Here is a 24,014-nt window from a genome sequence, read left to right as displayed (position 1 = left end):
TGGTGGACAATTTTCACAAACTAGTTGATCAACACTAATTACACAAGACGATGTACTTCGGTTCAACATATAGGCTTCAACACTAGGTGGACATAAATCAATCTTACAAGAAGAGTTGATTCGGTCATCAATAGGATCAACTATTGTATCCACACTCACAACATGTAAATCATCCTTAAGTGGCAAAGAAACAATAGACTCACGTATAGGCAAACTACAACTCACACTCAATGGCTACTAGCCACACAATTATCATTCACATGAACAAAAGTGTAAGAGTTAGCTATTTTACCTTGACGTTCATGAGTATGTTCGTCTTTACCTCAGTGTGAAAGTCTGTCACAAGCTTGGGCAGCAACTTCCTTCGGGAATCTCTCATCACAAGTTGTTTGGACAATTGGATTTTGAGGGAAAAGTTTGGGTAAAAATTGGCATATAATTTCAATGTGTCATTGCATATCTTCAAGATCGTCATGGATGATATCACACGTGGCCTTGAAATTATGGGCAATCATGGTACCTAATAAAAAAAAGACAACAACAAGCAAAAGGAAACAAACAAGATTAGTAGTAAAAGTTCCTTACCAAAGCTTGATACACTCACCTTTGTGATTCTCACAATTGGAGCGGCGATTATTGAAAGTTGCTTATAATCCGGTAGTCAATAAGAGGTCAATCCTACTTGGTGGCCGGAATGGATTCTTGTTTGATCGACTCAAGACATAACAAACAAAATTTAATTACGAACTTGAAACAAGAATTTACTATGAATTGTAAACGAGAAAAGCACCACAAAGAACATTGACATGAAAGACGTACTCGAAAACTAGTTCACAACTTAGAAGGTTGTTACTTAATTGTCAACTAGTGTAGGAAACAAATAGAAAGAAACTAGTAATAAAGATAAGGAAAGAAACTAGGAAGGTCCTATGACTTGAGTTTTGTTATTGATGTGTCCCACACTTTTTATATATATCTATATATATATTTTTTTGGCCATTTGGGTGTTGCTTTGTTGAAATTGTTGTAGTTCAACTTGAATGATTCAATATTGTTTGTTTAGTGTGATTTTCAGTTTTAGAAGGAGGAAAGCAAGACTTTGGAATCTCTTTTCAAAGGTCAAAAGTTGTACACCAACTTGCACTAAAATGGCAAACACCTTTTTATCTTGTCTTTGTCCCTTTTCTCTTTTGACCTTTCTTGAAAGATGTTTTGACACACTTTTGGTAGACAAGCCTTTTTGGTAGGCCTATCTTCCTTTGCCACTTTAGTGTTGTCTTGAAAATAATTTCAAGACAAACACAAGATTTTATCTCTTTCTTCTCCTTTTCAAATCAAACAGACCTTTTGGTGAACATTCATCTCAAGAACAATATGAACAACAACAAGAACACTTATGAACAACAACAATATTCAAGTCATCCAACCCTTCAACAACACTAAGCAAAAGCTCAAATCTTGGACCTTAGACTCAAGAAGTGTTAGTGAACAACAATCTAACACAAGAAACTACTTAAGAAAAAAAAAACACATAAATATAGACACAAATCTCGGCCAAAACAACAAGACACAATTTTGGCCAAGACAACAAGAATGGACAGATTTGCTTCTTTTTGGAATTTTTAGTTTTTCAACCAAGTGCAAACGCAACACAAGGAGTTCAACTTGGATCTTGACTCTATTAGTGTTAAGGAAGAAGAAACCAACACTAAAGACACTCAAGACTCACGGAATACTCCTAGATCTAGACTCAAAAACACAAGTCTTGGACAAGACAACAATAAGAACAAAACTTTTGGCCAACAACACCAAACAAGAATAACTTATTTTTGTGAGATTTTCAACCTTTGAAATCTCTTCTAGTGTTAGGAAACAAAGATATAACACTAGAACACACAAAAATCACAAGAAAACTAGGTTTCAAATTTTGGCCTAAACACAAAAACGTGGACAGATTACTTTTTTTTCAATTTTTTTCAGCTTTTCAACACTTTTTTTTTATTTTTGAGTGAACAAACCCAAGATTGATCTCGTGGGAACGAAATCAATGATGGCTTTCATACCAAATGGTACAAAACAATCAACCAAGATGCCAAAACAGTCCACAAAACGTGAGAAGAACAAGCAACACAAAGGGATACAAAAGGACAAATACAAAAACGCATGGATTTGCAAAATAATGAAAGAATAGATAGTGAGACCAAGATTATTACAAGATTAAGAACCAAGTATATTTCAACATTAACCCCTAATGAATGTAATAATCAAAACCACACTCTTACGGTGACCACCAAGGAAATCAACTCACCTCATGATCCACCGTTTCCAAGCAACGAATAATATTAACTTTTCTAAGCCCTATACTAAGGATGACTTTTCCAAGTCCTAACTAAGACTATACTAAGGTGGTATACTCTCAAAAGAGAGGATTTCAAGGGTTTCAATCTTTCATCTTTCATAAACTAACTAGAAAATGAACTAATAGAACCTATTTATAGTCTAACTTATTACATAACAAAATGACAACAATACCCTTAATGAAAAGGGTGGTCATGGGGTGTTACCTGGCCAAGGCTAATTAGTGACCAAAATACCCTTAATAAAGTTCCAAAACCATGAGTCCTCAATCTTCAATGCTCCAAGCAATCTTCCACATGTGGGATTACTCTTTGGTGTACACAAATTGGCCCCTCCATGTAGGATACCGTTTCCTTAATTCATCCAAAGCTTAGTGGCCCGCGTACTGAATTCGAATGATGTTATCAAAAGCTAAGGCGACTATTTGACTCGTATCACGTTCTGTGGACCGTAAATCGACTGGGGCATGCTAGAGAAGCTGGGGTTTGCTTAAGTGTTGCCCGTTTGTGTTGGATAAGACATTTGGGTGGTCAAATGGGCAAAAAAACAGCAAATGAGGCATTTTGGGGAAAAATTGGTATGCTATAACCCCACGATTTTGTGGGTGGGCCTGAGGTCCAGGCGTGCTGTGGGTTAAAAATTAACCGAGGCATGCCAGGGAGGCTGGTGTTTGCTCAAGTGTTGCTTGTTTATATTGTATGGGCCATTTGGGTAGTGAAACGGGAGAAATGGCAACAAAGGGGTCATGTTGGAGTAAAATCGGTGTGCTATAGTCTATGATTTCGTGGGTGGGCTCGGGGTTCGGGCGTACTCTGGGCCAAAAATCAATCGGGACATGCCAGGGAGGATGGGGTTTGCTCAAGTGTTGCCTATTTCTATTAGATGGGCCATTCAGGTGGTCAAACAAGCGAAACAACAGCAAATGGGATATTTTAGGGCAAAATCAGTGTGCTATAGCCCATGGTTTTTGGTCGGGGCATGTTAGGGAGGCTGGGGTTGCTCCTGTGTTTCTTGTTTGTGTTAGATGGGCTATTTGGGTAGTCAAACGGGGGAAACGACAGTAAATATTACATTTTGGGGAAAAATCGGTGTGCGATTGCCCACGGTTTTATGGGTGGGCTTGGGTTCTGGTCATGTTATGGGTCGAATATCGATCGGGGCGTGCCAGAGAGGCTAGGGTTTTCTCAAGTGTTGTCTGTTTGTGTTGTATGAGCCTTTTGGGTAGTCAAACGAATGAAATGACAGTAAATGGGATATTTTAGGGCAAAATTAGTGTGTTATAGCCCACAGTTTCATGGGTGGGCCTAGGGTCCAGGCGTGTTGTGGGCTAAAAATCAATCAGGGCATACCAGGGAGGCTGGGGTTTGCTCAAGTGTTGCCTGTTTGTGTTGGATGGGCCATTTGGGTTGTCAAATGGGTGAAACGGCAGCAAATGGGGCATTTTTGGGCAAAATTGATGTGCTATTGCCCACGATTTTGTGAGTGGGCTCGGGGTCCGGGAGTGCTGTGGACTGAAAATCAATTGGGGCAAGCCATGGAGGCTGGGGTTTGCTCAAGTGTTATCGTTTGTGTTGGATGGGCCATTTGGATGGTCAAACGAGCAAAACGGCAGCAAATGGGGCATTTTGGGGCAAAATTGATGTGCTATTATAGCCCACAGTTTCATAGGGCATGCTGTGTGCTGAAAATCGATTGGGGTATGCCTGGTAGGTTGGGGTTTGATTAAGTTCTGCCCGTTTGTATTGGATGGTATATTTGGGTGGTCAAACGGGCGAAACGGCAGCAAACGGGGCATTTTGGGGCAAAATTGTTGGGCTATAGCCCACGGTTTTGTGGTTGGGCCCAAAGTCCGAACGTTCTGTAGGCCAATAATCGACTGAGCATGCCAGGGAGGCTGGGGTTTGCTTAAGTATTTCCCATTTGTATTGGATGGGCCATTTAGGTGGTCAAATGGTCGAAACAAAAGCAAACGAGGCATTTTGGGTAAAAATCGATATGCTATAGCCCACGGTTTTGTGGGTAGGCACGAGGTCCGGGTGTACTATAGGTTAAAAATTGATTGGTGCATGCCATTGAGGTTGGGGTTTCCTTATGTGTGGCCCGTTTATGTTAGATGGGCTATTTGGGTGGTCAAACGAGAGAAACGGCAGCAAACGGGGCATTTTGAGGTAAAATTGGTGTGCTAAAACCCACGTTTTATGGGTGAGCCTGGGGTTCGGGCGTGCTGTAGGCCAAAACTCAACTGGGGCATGCCAGGGAGGCTGGGGTTTGCTCAAGTGTTTCCCGTTTCTATTGGATGGAATATTCTGGTGGTCAAAGGAGCAAAAAAAATAGCACATGGCGCATTTTGGGGCAAAATCGATGTGCTATAGCCCACAGTTTTCGGTCGGGGCGTGCCAGAGAGGCTAGGGTTGCTCCAGTGTTACTTGTTTGTGTTGGATGGGCCATTTGGGTGGTTAATCGAGCGAAACGACAGCAAACGGAGCATTTTAGGGTAAAATCGGTATGTGATAGCCCACGATTTTTTAGGTGGTCTCAAGGACTGGGCATATTGTGGGTCGAATATCGACCGGGGCGTGCCAGGAAGGCTAGGGTTTTCTCAAGTGTTGTCTGTTTGTGTTTGATGAGCCATTTGGGTGGTCAAATAGGCGAAACGGCAGCAAACGGGGCATTTTAGGGCAAAATTAGTATGTTATAGCCCACGGTTTCGTGAGTGTGCCAAGGGTCCGGGCGTGTTGTGGGCTAAATATCAATTGAGGCGTGCCAGGGAGGCTGAGGTTTGCTCAAGTATTTCTCGTTTGTGTTGGATGGGCCATTTGGGTGGTCAAACGGGTGAAACGGCAGCAAACAAGGCATTTTGGGGTAAAATTCGTGTGCTATAGCCCACGATTTTGTGGCCGAGCTCGGGGTTCGAGCGTGCTGTGGGCCAAAAATTGACCAGGGCATTCATGAAGGCTGGGGTTTGCTCATATGTTGCCCGTTTGTGTTGGATGGGCTATTTGGGTGGGCAAATGGGCAAAAAGACAATAAATGGGTGTGCTATAGCTCACGGTTTTGTAGGTGGGCCCGGGGTTTGAGCGTGCTATAGGTCAAAAATTGCCCAGGGCATGCCAGGGAGGCTTAGGTTGCTCACGTGTTGCCTATTTTTTTGGATGGGCCATTTGGGTGGTCAAATGGGTGAAACATCAGTATATGGGGCATTTTAGGGCAAAATCGGTGTTCTATAGCCCACAGTTTCATGGGTGGGCCCGGGTTCCGAGCATGTTGTGGGATAAAAATCGACCGGGATATGCCAGTGAGGCTGGAATTTGCTCAAGTGTTTTCCGTTTGTGTTGGATGGGCCATTTGGGTTGTCAAACGGGCGAAACGTAAGCAAACTGGGTGTGTTAGGGCAAAATCGATGTGCTACAGCCCACGATTTCGTGGATGGGCCGTGTGTACTGTGGATCGAAAATAGATCAAGGCATGCCAGAGAGGCTGGGGTTTACTCAAGTATTGCCGTTTGTGTTGGATGGGCCATTTGGGTGGTCAAACGGACGAAACGGCTATAAACGGGGCGTTTTGGGGCAAAATTGGTGTGCTATAGCCCATGGTTTCATGGGTGGGCCCGGGGTCCGAGCGTGCTGTGGGTTGAAAATCCACCAAGGCATGCCAGGGAGGCTGGGGTTTGCTCAAGTATTTCCCGTTTGTGTTAGATGGGCCATTTGGGTGGTCAAACGGGCGAAATGGCAACAAATGAGGCATTTTGGGGCAAAATTAGTGTGCTATAACCGACGATTTTGTTGGTGGGCCTGGGGTTTGAGCGTGCTGTGGACCAAAAATTGATCGAGACGTGCTAGGAAGGTTGTGGTTTGCTCAAGTTTTGCTCGTTTGTGTTGGATGGGCCATTTGGGTGGTCAAACAGGCAAAACGACAGCAAACGCGATATTTCAGGGAAAAATCAGTGTGCCATAGCCTACAGTTTAGTGGGTGGACCCGGGGTCTGGGTGTGTTATGGGTCAAAAATCTATCGGGGCATGAAAGAGAGGTTGAGGTTTGCTTATGTGATGCCAGCTTGCGTTAAATGGGTCATTTAGGTGGTCAAAGGGGCAAAATGGCAGCAAACGAGGAATTTTTAGGAAAAATCGGTGCGCTATAGCCCACGGTTTTGTAGGTGTCCTGGGCTCCGAGCGTGTCGTGGGCCTAAAATCGATCGAGGAGTGCTAAGGAGGCTGGGGAGCAACCTTGTGTTGCCCGTTCGTGTTGGATAGGCCATTTGGGTGGTCAAATCGGGGAAAAGACAACAAATGGGACATTTTCGAGCAAAGTTGATGTGCTATAGCCCACAATTCTTGGGTGGGACCAGGCTTCAGACGTGCCGTGGGCCAAAAATCGATTGAGGCATCCCATCGAGGCTGGGGAGCTACCTTGTGTTTCCCGTGTGTGTTGGATGGGCCATTTGGGTGGTCAAACGGGCGAAACAGTAGTAAATTGGACATTTTTTAGTAAAATCGGTGTGCTATAGCCCACGGTTCATGAGTGGAATCGGGCTCCGGGTGTACCGTGGGCCAAAAATCGATCAATGCATGCCAGGGAGGCTGGGGAGAGACTTTGTGTTGCCCGTTCATGTTGGATTGGCCATTTAGGTGGTCAAACGGGCAAAACAACAGCAAACGGGGCATTTTTGAGTAAAATCGGTGTGCTATATCCTATGGTTTTATGAGTGGGCTCGGGCTCTGGGCATACCGTGGACCAAAAATCGACTAAGGCATGACAAGGAGGTTGGGGAGCCACCTTGTGTTGCCAGTTCATGTTGGATGGGCCATTTGGGTGGTAAAACAGGCAAAACGGCAATAAACGGGGGCCATTTGGTTGTTCAAACAAGCGAAACGGCAGTAAGCGAGTTATTTTGTGGGTAGGCCCGGGGTTCGGGCGTGCTTTGGGCCAAAAATCGACTTGGGCGTGCTAGGCAAGCTGGGGTTTGCCCAAGTGATGCCCGTTCTTGTTGGATGGGCTATTTGGGTGGTCAAATGGGCGAAACGACAGCAAACGGGGAATTTTGTGGCAAAATTAGTGTGCTATTGCCTACAGTTTCATGGGTGGGCCTGGGGTCTGGGCATGATGTGGGCTGAAAATTGACTAGGGCGTGCCAAGGAGGCTGGGGTTTGCTCAAAATTTGCCTTTTTATGTTTGATGGGCCATTTGGGTGGTCAAACAAGCAAAACGGCAGTAAATGGGCCATTTTAGGGAAAAATCGATGTGCTAAAGCCCACGGTTTCGTGGGTGGGCCCAAGGTCCGGCGTGCTGTGGGCCAAAAATCAATCGGGATGTGCCAAGGAGGCTAGGATTTGCTCAAGTGTTGCCCGTTTGTATTGGATGGGTCATTTGAGTGGTCAAATAGGCAAAACGACAGCAAACGGGGCATTATTGGATAAAATTAATGTGCTATAGCCCACGGTTTCATGGGTGGGCCCGGGGTACAGGCGTGCTGTGGGCTAACAATCGATCGGGGCATACCAAGGAGGCTGAGGTTTGCGTAAATATTTCTTGTTTGTGTTGGATGGGCCATTTGGGTGGTCAAACGGGCGAAACGTCAGCAAACGGGGCATTTTAAAGAAAAATCAGTGTGCTATAGCCCATGGTTTCGTTGGTGGGCCCGAAATCCAGGCGTGCTGTTTGCTATAAATTGACCGACCCATACCAGGGAAGCTGGGGTTTGCTCAAGTGTTGCCCTTTTGTATTGGATGGGTCATTTGGGTGGTCAAATGGGCGAAATGACAGCAAATAGGGCATTTTGGGGCAAAATCGGTGCGCTATAGCCACCGGTGTCATGGGTGGGCCTGGGGTTCGATCGTACTGTTGGCCAAAAATTGACTCGAGAATGCCAGGGAGTCTGGGGCTTACTCAAGTGTTGCTCGTTTGTGTTGTATGGCCATTTGGGTAGTCAAATGAGTAAAACGACAGCAAACGAGGCATTTTCGGGCAAAATTAGTGTGTTATAGCCCACGATTTCGTAGGTGGGCCTGGGGTACGGCATGCTGTGGGCCAAAAGTCGATAGGGGCATGCCAGGGAAGCTGAGGTTTGCTCAAGTTTTTCCCGTTTGCATTGGATGGGCCATTTGGGTGGTCAAATTGGTAAAACAACAGCAAACGAGGCATTTTAGGTCAAAATCGATGTGCTATAGCCCACGATTTCGTGGGTGGGCCCAAGGTCCAGGCGTGCGATGGGCCAAAAAATCGACGGGGGCATGATAGGGAGGTTGGGGTTTGCTTAATTGTTGCCCGTTTGTGTTTGATGGGTCATTTGGGTGGTCAAACGGGCGAAACGGCAGTAAACGAGGCATTTTGGAGAAAAATTGATGTGTTATGACCACGGTTTTGTGGGTGGGCCCGAGGTCCGGGTGTGCTGTGGGTCAAAAATTGATCGGGCCATGCCATGGAGGCTGGGGTTTGCTAGAGTGTTTCTCATTTGTGTTGGATGGCCATTTGGGAGGTCAAACAGGAGAAACGACAGCAAACGGGGCATTTGGGGCAAAATCGGTGCTCTATAGCCCACAGTTTCGTGGTTGGGCCCAGGGTCCGGGCGTGCTGGCCAAAAATCGATCGAGGCATGCCAAAGAGGCTGGGGTTTTCTCAAGTGTTGCCCATTTTTATTGAATGGGCCCTTCGGGTGGTCAAACGAGCAAAAAAGCAGCAAATGAGGCATTTTGGGGAAAAATCAGTGTGCTATAGCCCATGATTTTCGGTCGGGGCATGTCAGGGAGGCTGGGGTTTGCTTCGATTTTGCTCGTTTGTGTTGGATGGGCCATTTAGGTGGTCAAAACGACAAAACGGCAGCAAACGGGGCATTTTGGGGCAAAATCGGTGTGCGATAGCCTACGGTTTTGTGGGTGGGCTTGGGGTCTGCGCATGTTGTGGGTTGAATATTGACCGGGGCATGCCAGGGAGGCTAGGGGTTTCTTAAGTGGTTCCTTTTTGTGTTGGATGGGCCATTTGGGTGGTCAAACGAGCGAAACGGCAGCAAATGGGGCATTTTGGGTTAAAATTAGTATGCTATAGCCCACTGTTTTGTGGGTGGGCCCAGAGTTCAGGCGTGTTGAGGGCTAAAATTGACTGGGGCATGCTAGGTAGGCTGGGGTCTGCTCAAGTCTAGCCCGTTTGCATTGGATGGGCCATTTGGGTGGTCAAACGGATGAAACGACATCAAAATCTAGGCGTTATGGGGCAAAATATAACTCATTGGGATCAGGTGGCTCTTGTAAGCAAGCAGCAGGACCCACTTCAATATAATCAGAATAAGCAAATTTATATGCCCTCCGTACATACTCATCAACATCTAAGCCGTTCCCTGCCAGGATTGGTAGAAAAAGAATTAAGTAGGGAGTAAAAACAAGGAGAACAAGAGTGACGATTCCTGTAAAGATTTCAATAGACCCTTGAATAGGAAACAATAACCAACAAAATTCCCTAAATATTTGTCCTACTTTGAGCCAAAAAATAAAGCAAAGATGCTCACAACAAGCTGCTGATCAATCTTCGAAAAACTCATATATAGATCATGCGACATCATAACACACCATTGAAGACCATCCTGCAAATAAATAGCATATTGATTGCAAGGGAGATTGTCGATACACCAAAGAAGAACCCTGATGGTGAGTATCTTTCAGATGCCCTAACACCGGCTTTGACATACACAGCACAAAGTTCATATGCACAAAGCAATCCAACAGCTAGTAGAAGGAGAACAGCTACAGCCCCTGCAGAACACATAACATGATGATTCAATTGTGAAGTGAAGTGAAGGGAGTGAAAGAACACAAAACAAAGTGGATATCTTTCTCGCATAATTAAAATTTATTTTCTATTTAAATTTCCATCCGCCAATTGTTAAAACCCGAACCACCCAATTATAAAGGCCCATCTAACCCAACCTCCCACTGCGTCACTTTTCCCAGGAGATTATATAAATGTGATTTTCCCAAAACTGGTGATTATGCTCGACTAATTAAGGTACCAAAAAGAAGTCTTCAGATTAATGCATGCACACAACTTGAAGTTTTTTTTTTTTTTGGTTTCTTTCTTTAATAGCGAGATGTTGCTGCCATGACCAACGCTGCAATGGCTGTTCCATCACTTTATAAATTATTTAGTTCCTATGATTTTCGTATAAAAATTTTCCCACAACCTTTATGCTCTGTCCCATCACCATGTTCTTTCATATTTCCTCGGCTTCTTCTTCCTCTGCTTTCTCTGTTTTCTGAAAACATCCGTTGCATCTAATCGATGTATTTTCTATCCCTTAAAGTTAATCAATCATTTTATTTTCTTCAATTCTTTACTTGCTAGTTTACAATTATTGACCTTCACTTCGTTATTAGCTTCCTTTAGCAGTCTCTCGCAAACATAATCTCCTGGGAATAGTGATGCAATGGGAAGGGTTTAGGAGTTGGGTGAGATGGGGTTTTACAATTGGGTGGGTCGAATAGAAATTTAAATAGAAAATAATTTTTTAATTATGCTAGAAATATATGCATAGGCACCACATAAGATAATGAAAGTGGTGAGCTAGGACTTAGCATCCAAAGGGAAATATGTGCCCAAAGTTGGATGACAAGAGCAAATATATCAAAAAAGTATGACAAAAGTCTTCTTTCGATAATTAAGAGCCGAATGAGAACTTCCCTTATGGAAGGAATGAACAAATATGAACCTTTTCTGAGAGTACAGGGGAAAATATGACCCTTTTTCGTTATCTAATAGTCCTAATGGTTTCTTATTTTACTATGTTTGGATTACACACACCTCAAAACTGGTCATTTAGTTCACCAGGCAGCACCTTCAGCCCGTATGTAGAAGTTGGCAAGGTAATTCTGCCTAGTGCTCACCACGGATGTAGTAGATAGGTTCATATCAAATGTTGCAGTTGACCTCTAGGTTGATATTCTGATTCCTCACCCACTAGGCCAAACCACAACTTGAACACATCATTACATTACAACCTTTCTTGAACAAAACTTGTTTTATAAGCTCTACAACCGTATCCTAGGGTTTTAAAAAAATAAACTTGTATATTGGATATGGTAAGATGTGTTTAGACTTTATAGGACTCCCTTAAGGATTCCTACATGCACAGATGATTGGGTGTTAATTTGTGGAAAACCATGTCTTCTTTTAAGGTTTTCTACTTCTTGCCACTCTTTGATGAAATTTATCACTTTATTAAAATAAATGACCCTATTAACAATTTACTTGACTTTTTCACATTCAAAAATATAACCGAGTCTTTTTTTAAGACTATGGTTTCCAGACCAGTTTGCTGCTTGCATGCTCCTTGATAAGTGTGTGCTACTTCCCACCCGTACAGGTACTGGGAAACTCTATCCACCAAGACTTGGACAAGATGGGAAGAAATCAACTAGTCTTATGCCTCCACTAGATTTGAACGGAACGCTTCATGGTTTTCAACACACTTTATTGACCACTAGGCCACACCCACATCTTTTCATCTTTTGTTTTCTTTTTTTGAATTTGGTAATGTTGTATTCCTCAGCATTAAGGATATGCTGGAGACCTCCAAAATGGGATCACAGAGAATAGCAAATCTAATTACAAGGATCCTAGCATATCTACTAGTTGTTCTACCACCTCTATACCTTCCTCTTTACACCAAAAATACAAACATATGATACATTTCTCCTTTACTCTCTATATGGAACGTCTTATCTTTCGTTATTTGAGAATATTTATTTTTTTATATTTTGGAATGTAGGTGTGGCTTCAGTGGAGGACAAGTAACGAGAAGTGAGGTTGAAATGGTTTGGGCATGTGATGAGGAGGGGCACGGATGCCCCCAATTCATAGGTGTGAGAGGTTAGCTTTGGATTGTTTCAAGAGGGGTAGAGGAAGGCCGAAGAAATACTGGAGGAAGGTGATTAGACGTCTTATTGAGGACATGACCCTAGATAGGAAGTTGTGGAAGACTCGAATTAGTTTAGAGGGCAAGTGCGGGTGGGTGGGGCATAGATAGTAGATAGGAGTGCTTTGGTATCGCTTTTTGAGTAGTCGTATGAGGGTTGGGGTGAGGGGTGTGAGCCCGGTTTGATAGTGTATAGTACTACTTTGTGATTGTTATTTTCTATTAATCCATCTTGTTACATGTTTTATTTCGACTTTGTTTACTGTCTTTGGTCTTGAGCTGGGAGTCTATCGAAAACAGACTCTCTACTTCTTCGAAGATAATGGTATGAACTTCGTACATTTTACCCTCCCCAGACCCCACTATGTGGGAATAAACCAGGTATGTTGTTGTTGTTGTTATATTTTGGAATGGAGAAAATGAAAATAAATAGCTTTTACATTGAAGGTTCCTTCTGAATCTTAAATCCCAGTAAATAACACCTTCATGAGACCTACAAATTTGTTGGACTGTCATCTCTCTCAGCAAGAACCGCGATATAAACTAGGAAATGCTTCCTTCAATGCGATCTCCCTACGCCAACACATATTATTATTTTTTTTGACAATCTTTTTCTTAGAGAAGTAGAAATCTAAGGAATGCTTGGAACACCATTCCTGCTTGCACGTGTGCTTGGGAATAAAAGTGTTTGTCAGTAGAATTTGTATGGTTTTATACATTTCAGTCAAAATATTTTCAGTATTCGTGTTTCCAAAAAGACTAGCAATTTGTTTGCTTTCAAACCGACTCATTTACTATTATTTGATTGACTAATCCTTTATATTGGAATGCGCAAAGGATCAAAAAGTTTGGTAACTCCTTAGGAGGGGATGAATCGAGATAAATCTGAACCATAGCTCCGGGTTTTTGTTCATCACTTGCCATAATAATATCTCACTAGTGATGTTGTATTTACCATAATAATATCTCAGGTTTGCAGCCCCTTGATCTTTTTCATAGTTGAGAAGGGTTCTTGAACGACATTGAGGAGCATCTCGAAGTATGGGCCATGGGGCAAAGGATGGCATACAAATATCATACCTAATTAAATTCGGTATGGTTTGTTTTGATCCTTTAGCACATATTTCATATGGACAGAAGTACAGTGTTAGTTTCAAGATTAGGCAGATTTTTATCCAACGTTGTGTGGGATGACAATTACAATTCAGTCAAACAAACACAGTATGCAAATACGAGTAAAGAAGATCTTACGTTAAATTTGAGTCAAATCAACTTGTCCTTCAAAGGGTTTTTGGGAAGAGTAAAGGGCTGGTGGGACTCCTTCCAATTTAAGAGGTTCAAGACTATGTAAAAGGGTTGGTGGGACTCCTTCCAATATAAGAGGTTCCAGACTATGTACTAGCCTACAAGTTAAAGAACCTAAAGCTAAAGTTGAAAGAGTGGAGCAACAAGTCTATTTGGCAACTTGGAAAAAATATAGAATGATTCTACACCAGCTGAAAGAACTAGAAGGCTTGGAGGAAATTAGGGACTGGGGAGTTGAATGAAGATAAGTTGACCAAAGAGAGCTACATTCTGGATGGAACTATAGGAGGCTGCAAAGCTCGAAGAGATTTACCGAACAGAGATATAGGTTTATTGAATTAAGGCCGGGATAAAAACACCAAATTCTTTCACAAGATCACAAATGCTGACATGAGATAATTAAGACTACAAATAAATGAAAATAGGATCATATAGCAATCAGAAGGGAAACTTCGAACTTTAAAAGTAATCTTTAAAGGGAAAGTGAGAACTGGAAACCAACCTTCAAACCTAACTAGCCTAGAATCTCAGAGGATGATAGACAAAAGTACAGAGACCTTTCGCATTGGAACAAGTGAAGATTATCATAAAAAGTTGCAAAGGCAAAAAAGCCAAGTCCAAATGGGTTCAATATGGCCTTTCACAACCATTGTTGGCTGCTATTAATTTTTTTTTCCATATTGGGAAGTTCGAAAATAGTTTTAAAGCATCCATAGCATTAGTTCGCTTAAAGACAGGGTCAGAAGAAATGAGGACCTTTAATCCAATAAGCTTAGTAGGGATCTTCTAACAGATCATTTCCAAACTTACGGCAGAGAGATTGAAAAAGGTGATTTACTGGTTGTCCATGGATACTCAAAACGTTTTTTATTTAAGCAAGATAAATCATGAACACGGTGCTTATTGCAAAAAAGAATGTCTAGACAATAAAAAGAGGCAAGGGAAGCTGGTATTTTCTGTAGGTTGGATATAGAGAAGGCTTTCGATCATGTAAATTTGACTTGCAAAATCTCTGGAAAAGGATTGGCCTTGGGGGAGAAGGGATCAGGCAGATTCATTGGTGAATTTCTATTGTGAAATTCTCAGTAGTTGTAAATAGGTCACCAGAAGGATTTTTCTTTACATACAAGGGCTCGAGATAGGGTGATCCACTATCTCTCTTCGTATTCATTCTGGCAATAGAGGGACTAAGGTTAATAATGTGCAAGGCCAACTCTATAAATTGGCCCAAGGGTTCAGAATGCGGACAGAGGGTTCTAATAGAGTAATTACTTCTAACTTCTTCTATGCTGATGATACACCAATCCTTTGTGGGAAAAAGGATACCCAATTGAGATATTTAAGAGTTAGCTTACAGTTATTTGAAGTTATGCCTGGTGTGAAGATTAATTATTTCCTATTAATGATGCCGAAGACTTGCGAATATTAGGAGAGAATTTGGGTGTCGGACATGTGAACTTCCAAAGACATATCAAGGCATACCCATAGGTGCCAAATATAAGGCCTAGCAAGTATGGAAAAAGATAGGAGGAGAGATTTGAAAGAATCTTGCAACTTGGAAAAAACAATATCTATGCCTGGGTGACAGAGTCATACTCATCGTGTATTGGATTATCTACCTACTTATCTAATGTTCGTTTTTCCTATGCCTGTAAGCATAATCAATAAAGCTTACTGGGAATGGGAAATTTAAGGACACACAACTACAGCCTTCTAATCAAGTTTCTTCGACCACGCCAGTTTCGACAGAAAATTTTCTTATGCTTAGATGAGTTAAGATATTTGATGGTAGTTGAAATATTAGGTAATATGTGGGTGCGTATGAATGTGTGTGTAACCAACAAAATTGAGAAAATTCATATTTTTTCCTCAAAGAAAAATAGGTTTTTCTTCCTCACAGAAAAATAGGTTTTCTTCAAGCAAGTATAAGAGAAGGAGTAATGCATACTTGAACTTTGCCACTGTGTTCTCCACCGAAGCATTATTGAGTAAAATTCCAAAAGCAGAGAACTTCCAGCCATTATTACAGCTAGACCAACTATATCTCTCCCCAATATCAACATTAACCAACATCCCCATGTAACAAGCACCACAACCGGAAAGATCACAATTATCCATGCAGACAGCGACAAGAAACTACATATAATTCCCAACTGGGGGCCTTGTAAGAATCCCGGCCATTTTCGAGCAAAGATCCAACTGAAAGGCCAAAAAAAGAGAGATATAAACCACATAGTAGAACATTTTCATCCATAAAAAGTAAAACATCCATATATCTGAACAGATACATGAACTTGATCTGATTCTCCGGGGGAAACCAATCTCAGAAACTAAACTGGTCAGCTAGACAGAACTGTCAAATCAAACAATAAAAAAAAACATATAGTTGGACAGCAAACTTGGACGAATAAACAGTTTCACCTTCTTCTATATTGCGGGATTACCATGAGATTATGGTAATCAAACGTTAGGAATGCATCTTCCCTTAGCACATACATACACTTTTTCTATTCATTTTTACCCATTCACGTAAAATACTGAATGAATTCTATGTTGTTATTGTTGTTGTGTTCTAATTATGTTACCTCTTTCTTCTAGGTTCTAACTTCTAAGTGGCATTATTATTCCTCCTCACAGGTTTCCTCCTGGTGCTGCAATTTTAGTAACAAACCATCAAATAAAACTAGAAATACAATCCAATTGATAATCTAGATATGTCGTGGTGGGACCTGTGAAGTAATGGAGTTTTCCCTGTTAGTAGGCATTTGGCCATGAGAATTTTTTCACTTTTTTTTTTTTTTGAAAAATTATTTCACTTTAGTGAAAATAGTAGTGTTTGGCTATAAGAATTAGTTTGTTTGTTTTTTTTTGTTGAAAAATCCATAAGAATTAATTCATTTTAGTCAAAATTGCTTTTTTAACTTGTTTTCACTTTTTTCACTCCTATTTCTCTCACAAAATTTCAAAAACAACTCCAATTTATATTCATGGTCAAACACAACACCAACTACAACTCCGAAAAATTATTATTTTCCTGGCCAAAAGGAGCTTTTGTCTTTTTATGAGAAGCTTTCTGCTAGGGTGGAGGTTGAATTCCTATGCAGTACAATAAGAGCTTCAAATGTGCCGGAAAAGGTGTGTTTTATCACTTGATTAGCCACTAGAGGGGTGATTTTGTCAGCGGAAAATCTTAGAAAGCGGAAGTTTGTCTACGTTAGTTGGTTTTACATGTGCAAGTAGGCGAGGACGTGGATCACCTTCTTCTACATTGCGGGATTTAGGTGGTTTCGCACTCCTTGGGTGACAAGCATAAATAAGCATAAAAGATAAAATACTATGGAGTGGCAGGATAGAGCATGAAGACAAGTATAGAGTAGAGCATATGAAAACTTAGGAAATAAAAAAAATACCTATAAATTCACCATGGGCGCCAATTAACAGCCCAAAGTAAAGCAAAAGAAGCAAAAGCAAGGAGAGAGAAAAGGGTCCCTGAAATGACACATGCTAACATCAATTCACGCTCATTTCCTTCCATTTTTCCTCCTTTCTCTGTCAAAAAAAAAAAATCTCATATTCATTACAACATAACAACAACAACAACAATAACAATTTAGCTGATGCACTCACTCAGTTGATAGTATTTACCTAGCTCAACAAAAGCCAATACAGAGACATTCCCAAGTAGAATTCAGCTTTCAAATCAGCCAGACCCTGTGGGTGAGTGAGTGGGCGGTTGGGTCAAATTACTGTAAGAAAAAATCAAAACCCCAACTAGGCAGGGAGAGAAAAATAGAGAAGCAGATTAAAGTTAAGGTACAAATACAAAGTGAACTAATGTGGATATAAAATTCTGAAACGTCAGTCAGTGGTGGTAATGTAAATACTAATATAATAAAATAACACCTTGGTTTTGTACGGTAATATCACGAACCAATCACAGTTGACATTTTGATGAGCGTGCTGTCACTTTATGTGTTTTTAGTGTGGGATTATTCTCAACTAAAAAGACATGCTTTGCTATCTACAGGAGTAAGTCAGAATTATACATACCTGATTAAGATTAATTACTTATTAGGGATCATTTGGTTGGGGATAAGTTATTTTGAAATGAATTATCTTAGGATAAGTTATCTCGGTGTGCTTTATTATATCTACACAGTGTTAAGCTCCATTGAAATTAAAATTTAAAAAAATTATAAATTTAGGATAAAACCCCTAGCTTTAAGCTTGAAACTCTGGACTTGATTTTTAGAGGAACTTAGTTTTGCTATGGGGGTTTCAAAAGAAGGACGAGAGTATGTCGATAAAATTATGAAAATAGGTTTATTAAGGAGATTGAACGTTGTGGAATTAGGTCTTGGGTCAAGAAAACTCAAAAATATCCTTTTTATATATTGTTAAAAAGTCGTTGGAACGATCAGTGACATCAATTTCACACGAGTCCTGAAATGAATTTCACGAATCCTAGATTGATTTCACGAATCGTGCCGTAATTAATGATTTTCAATAAATTTTGACAATTCTCAAGTAAGATACCACGATTTAGTTCATGATTCGTGATTCCATTCCACAATCGTGTTGTTAAGTTTGGAAACCTAAGAAGTTAATGAACCGAAGAACTTCTTCAACGAGTAGTTCCACAAGTCTTGGTCTGGTTCCACAGCTCGAGAATCAATTTGTGGTTTACTGAAGAATTGGAATGGGCTCCACGTGTAGTTCTACGAATCATGGACCTAGTTCACGACTCATGAACCATTCCGTGTGAACCTAAAACATTGAGTTTTAAAATTTAAGTTGTGTTTGGATTGTAGAAATAAGAAAAATGTAAATTTACAAATACATTAAAAGTGCAAATACTCTTAGAAAAGTGATTCAAACCTTTGTCCTTCATTAAAACTCTCTTTACACAAAATAATCATTTCACCTTTTTCTTTAATCATTCTTTAATTATTTTAAGGAAAAGGGTCAAATATGCCCCTAAACTTTACGAAAAGGTCCAAATATGCCCTCCGTTATAAATTTGGTCCAAATATACCCCCACTGTTAAAATTTAGGACCAAATATACCCCTTCAAACGTTAACTGATTTGCTGAAATTTTGCAAGTCTTTTTTCTCTTTTTTTTTTTTATTTTTGGTCGGCACGTAAGCAAATAATTGTCACATCAATAAAAATAAATTAACTCAATTCTTTTATACCCTGATCCTACAAGATCCGACCCAATACCCCTTTAACCTCCCTAATACCCTAACCCATTTTCACCATATCATCGTATCTTCTAGTACGCAAAACAGCGTATTGCTCATTGCTGGTGAATCTTCTCTCCGCAGAGTCTCAGATAATTTTTCATCTTCTTCGACTTCTCCTTTCTTCTTCTTCGGATGATATGCATTTTTTTAGGATCACTACAGTTGTGTATTCTTTATTATTTTGTGCATTTTTCATCAATCACCAAAGTTCTTGCAAAGTTAATAAAGTCAACTAAATGATATATATGAGGAGATTTGATTATGTCTGCCAAAATCTCATGAAATTTATTGTTTAAGGAAAAAGGGTGTGTTTTTTATGTCATTATAGAGTCAGTTTTATAACTTTTAGTGGTCTCGATATGAATTTGTTCTTTTAGAATTTTGTTTATTCTATTTTTGTGCTTGTAATGTGTTTGATCTGATGTGGACCCTATAGTTTTGTTGTATATTTACTATTTCTTTTATGTGCATTTGAAAGATGATTGATGAAGTTGATATTCTGTTCAATTATGGGGGTAGTTGGGTCATTTCACCTGAGCTTGTCTACATTAAAAAGTGGGTGCGCTCGTGGCGTCATTTTGATCCTGAATTACTGAGTCATAAAGATATATGTGATGAGTTTACTTTAAGGCTGGGACTATCTCAAGTTAAACAATTGCTAGTGACTGGGCCCTCAGGTAAGTATTATATTGTAGATGGAGATAGTGGCATTCGGGTTATTCTTAGCTTATTGTGTGATTAATTTAAAGTCATTAACTTTTTTGTTGTGGAGGAGAGTGAACTAACAGTCTTTACTTAATATATCACACACCATACTGAAACTGATTTTGTAAATGTTTAGGTTGGCACAGACTGTGAACATAGTGTTGGTTTTTTTGTTGATTTTGATCTTTCTGGGGGTGAGGAATATGATTATGAGGGGTTGGAGGCTATTAGCAAGGAAAGGGGAAGGGTAGTAAGTGATAGGTTGGAAAAATACAAGGAATTATATGTAGGTATGTCATTTAAAGACACGAAATAAGGTAGACAGGCTGTCAACTATTATGCATTAGCTAACAAAAGTGCTTTAACTATAATCAAGGGTGATAAAAAAAGGACTAGATATGGTTGTGAAGAGGGGTGCCCTTTTTAAGTGTTTGATTTCAAAAGATGGCAAGACTGAAGGGTTCAAGATCAAGACTTTAATCAACAATCACACTTGTGAAGAGGCCTTTTTTAACCCTAGAGCTGATTCAACCATTTTGGCCAAATACTTCAGAAATAAGCTTCAAAATACCCCCAAGTATAAGGTCAAAGACATGAGAGGAGAACTTGAAAATGATTTTACATTAAATGTGTGTCAATCCAAACTGAAAAGGGCTAAGCGCATGATTCTTGAGAAGTTGGAAGGTAGTTTTATAGATGAGTACAATATGCTTGAGGCCGATGCACAAGAGATTAGGAGGTCTAATCCTAAAAGTGATGTTGTGATAAATATCTCCAAGGATGTCTTTGCAGAAAGAAAAAGACAATTTTTAAGGATGTACTTATGATTTGATGCTCTGAAGAAAGGTTGAAAATGTGGATTGAGGCCACTTATTGGAGTTGATGGTACATTCTTGAAAGGTAGATGTAAGGGTATGTTGTTGGTTGATCTAGGACAAGATTCTATGAACAGTTTCTATCCACTAACATGGGCAATAGTAGACAAAGAAACCAGCAGGACATGGAGCTGGTTCATGGAGCTATTGAAAAGGTCTTTGAACCTTAAAGATGGTGCTGGAACCACATTTATTTCAGATATGCAAAAGGTAAGTTTCTCATTTTTAAATTAAATTTCAGTTTCAATATTCTTGTCTCGTGATTAAATAACTTCTCTTTTTTTATTAATTACAGGGATTGGTGGATGTTGTTGACAAAGTGTTACCCGGAGCTCACCATAGGTACTATATGAGACATGTTGAGAGTAATTGGTGTAAAAAGTAGAGGAGTGGTGAAATGAGGAAGCTTATGTGGTGGTGTTCATGGAGTTCATATGATGAAGAATTCAAGGACCGATTGAAAAAGTTAGGACAATTATCAAAAGAAGCTGCAAGGGATTTGGTGAATTTTCCACCAAGGGCATGGTGCAGGGCTTATTTTGATACTCAGTATAAGAACATGATGGTTGACAACAACTTCACTGAGTCATTTAATTCATGGATCCTGGTGCCTATAGGTAAGCCAATAATCAAGATACTAGAAGAGATAAGAGTGAAAGTGATGAATTTGTTAGTGATAAATGAAAATAAAATAAAGACTTGGTGTGATAATGGTATTTGTCCAGAATGCATGAATTTTTTCAATGATTGGAGGTCTACAACACATAGATGTAAGGTGGAATTCAATGGAGATTGGGAATATGAGGTTTCTAATGGAGAAGGTAGATACACTGTTAATTTAGAGCACAAAAAATGCATTTGCAGACTTGGGGATTTATCAGGTATTCCTTGCCCTCATGCCATCAAAGCATTAATGCACAAGAAGGTGATTCCGGAAATTGGAATTCATTGGAGGTATACCAAGGAGGCTTACATGTTGACCTATAAACACAAGATACAACCCGTAAGGGATAAGAGGTTTTGGAAGGTTGAGGCTTCTCATGCAATGTTGCCTCCTAAAGTTGTAAAACAAGTTGGCAGACCTAAAAGGAAGAGGGATAGAGAACCTAATGAGGCAAGAAAAAGAAAGGGTGAATGGTCACGGTTGAGAAAGGGCACTCAAATAACATGGAGTACTTGTGGCGAACCAAATCACAACGCAAAAGGTTATTACAAGTTGAGATACAAAATACTTATTTACAACATATTTTTAATTCTTATGTGATTAACAATATAATTATTGTCAATATTTTTGTACGAAAAGTCAACTGAAAATGCATCAAGAAAAGAAAAAAGGCCAATGATGGAAAGCAATTCGCAATCAAGAATAATAGAATAATAGAAGAGGAACATGATCTTGAACAAATACAAATTGCAATGTAATATTTTGAACCATATGGTCCCGATGTTGGAAATGAAGAAGATTCGCCCCTAAGACCAATGGTATATCCTGAATCTGAATCTTGGGTTGAGAAGTTGATGGCAAAAGGTGTTCCAACTGGTACAAGAAAAATCAGTTTTACTGGAGATCACACTGGTGTTTCAGTGCCAACGAATCTACCTTATTCACCAATAAAGACAACCTGAAAGGAAAAAAAAGCAGTCTCTTCTGGACAATTGCAAATGAAAGCAAAAAAAAGGAGGATCTAAATGGGGGTTAAAGGCAAAGGAGTACTGGCACCTGATGGTGCTTTTTTGTGATGTATTTTAATTTCTATGTATACTTTTGACTTAATTTTCAGGTGGTTAATCATAGTAGATTGACAAACAATATAGTCGGAAGTAAATTTTATTTTGGGTTGGTTAAGCACCTGATAATTAAGTCAGGTCAAACTTTCATATGCCTTGATGAATAGCATTATGGACATATCTTTTTTGGTTATGATGATGTTATTGTTGAATGGTATTTGATGACACTATCTTTTGGCTAGATGAATGAATGGTATTGTTGCTGTTTTATCCTACTTTCTTGTTGTTTTTTTGCTGTTTTTATCCTTTTTTTGCTCAGATTTTTTACTGTTTTATTCAGTTTTTGTGACTATTTTTGTTCAGATTTTTTACTATTTTTTGCACAGTTTTGATGTTGTTTTTGTTCAGTTTTTTTTTGCTGCTATTTTTTGTTCAATTTTTGTGCAGCTTGGTTCTTTTTTTTACTGTTTTTGCGCAGATTTTTATTGTTTTTTGCGCAGATTGTGTTGTTTTTTCACTGTTGTTTTATTCAAATTTTTATTGTTTTGTGCTTTTTTGCCCAATTTCTTTTGCTGTTTTTGCCCAGATTGTTACTGTTTTTTGTGTTTCCAACAATAGTTGATGTAATTGTACTGGACTCCAAAGAAGACGTCTTCTACGCCGGTGGTAGAGATGGAAAAATATACATAGCAGTACAAAATGTTGTTGCTGACCCCAACAAGAATTATAGATTGCATATTTTTGGGTTTCCGTCTGAGCAAAGTAAGGCTATTACATGCTTAGCATTAAGTATGGCCGGGGGCTTGCTAATTTCTGGATTAGATGATGGAATGGTTCCGAGTGTGGAACACCAAAAGTCATAACATCACCCGCATTTTTAGACATACAAAAGGTCTAAGATAATGTACTGCAAACAAATGATAAACATGGCCACAATAACTTGCATATTTTGGTTATCAAAAATGTTTAGCAGTATGTGTTCATCAGTTTTTTCAAGACCAACTGCTATAATTCAGATATAATCAAGATGAAAAAAAGAAAGAAATAGAACTGAAATTTTTTGTTGAACCATCAGTAGTATGCCTTCAAGAAAATATCCATGACCAAGAAGACCAACATGATGTGCTCTCTAAATGGCTAATAAATACTAAAGTAACACAAGTTTTATACAACAAATTTGGCCACCTCTATTCAATATTTTTCATCAGAAGAACGACATTGTGAGTTGTGATACTCCTGTTCTCACCAAGACTATCAACTTTCTCATGAGTCTTTGCTTTCAGGTTTACAACAGAAGGATCATAGCCTCCTTGTGTGGGCTCAATTTTGGTCTTTGTAGAATCAAAATGGCGTATAGGTTTCCCAATTCATAACCGGCTTCATACGCACCTGAACAATAACATTAAAGCATGAACAAGTTAGATCATCTACTAAATCAAGTGCAATTTAGTACTATTGTTACTTGTGATAAAAAATGAAATTTTGTACCAAAGGAAAGTAGGAAGCTCCTATTGACATATTAAAGACGGAAATAGGAAGAAAAGTAGCTATTCAAAATCTTCCACGACACTTTGCAGTTAGTCTTTTACTACTCTCTCATGGCATACTCAAGTAAGGAAGAACAATTTCATGTTAGTCTTTAGTTATGGTTTGATTTTCCATAACGTGGACAGATTTCTATGTCAAGATTTAATTACTTAAGCCTGTTAGTAAAAATCTAGTCATTTCATTATATTTGTTCTCGGATGGAACTGGTTCTTGAATTATAAGCTAAGTTACTCGGACTCTTCAAAAATGTTGCCGCACCCGTGTCGGATCCTTAAAAAAACACTATTTTGAAGGATCCGACACGCACCCGTAGACATTTTTGAAGATTCCGAGGAACTTAGATTATAAGC

General features: G+C 39.7%; 1 long non-coding RNA gene across 1 annotated transcript; it reads right to left on the bottom strand.

The window, feature by feature from the left end:
- Window positions 1-9,748: 9,748 nt before the first annotated feature.
- LOC107855977 lies at window positions 9,749-17,474 on the bottom strand. Its single transcript, XR_001670420.2, has 4 exons — window positions 17,207-17,474; window positions 16,972-17,110; window positions 15,510-15,760; window positions 9,749-10,097 (listed from the first exon to the last, which is right to left on the bottom strand). It is a non-coding gene; the product is annotated as an uncharacterized LOC107855977 (long non-coding RNA).
- Window positions 17,475-24,014: the final 6,540 nt, after the last annotated feature.

The sequence above is a fragment of the Capsicum annuum genome, chromosome 3 (genome assembly GCF_002878395.1).
Source record: "Capsicum annuum cultivar UCD-10X-F1 chromosome 3, UCD10Xv1.1, whole genome shotgun sequence".
NCBI lineage: Eukaryota > Viridiplantae > Streptophyta > Magnoliopsida > Solanales > Solanaceae > Capsicum > Capsicum annuum.
Note: the sequence above shows the minus strand (reverse complement) of the source record. Positions and strands in the feature narration are given on the sequence as shown.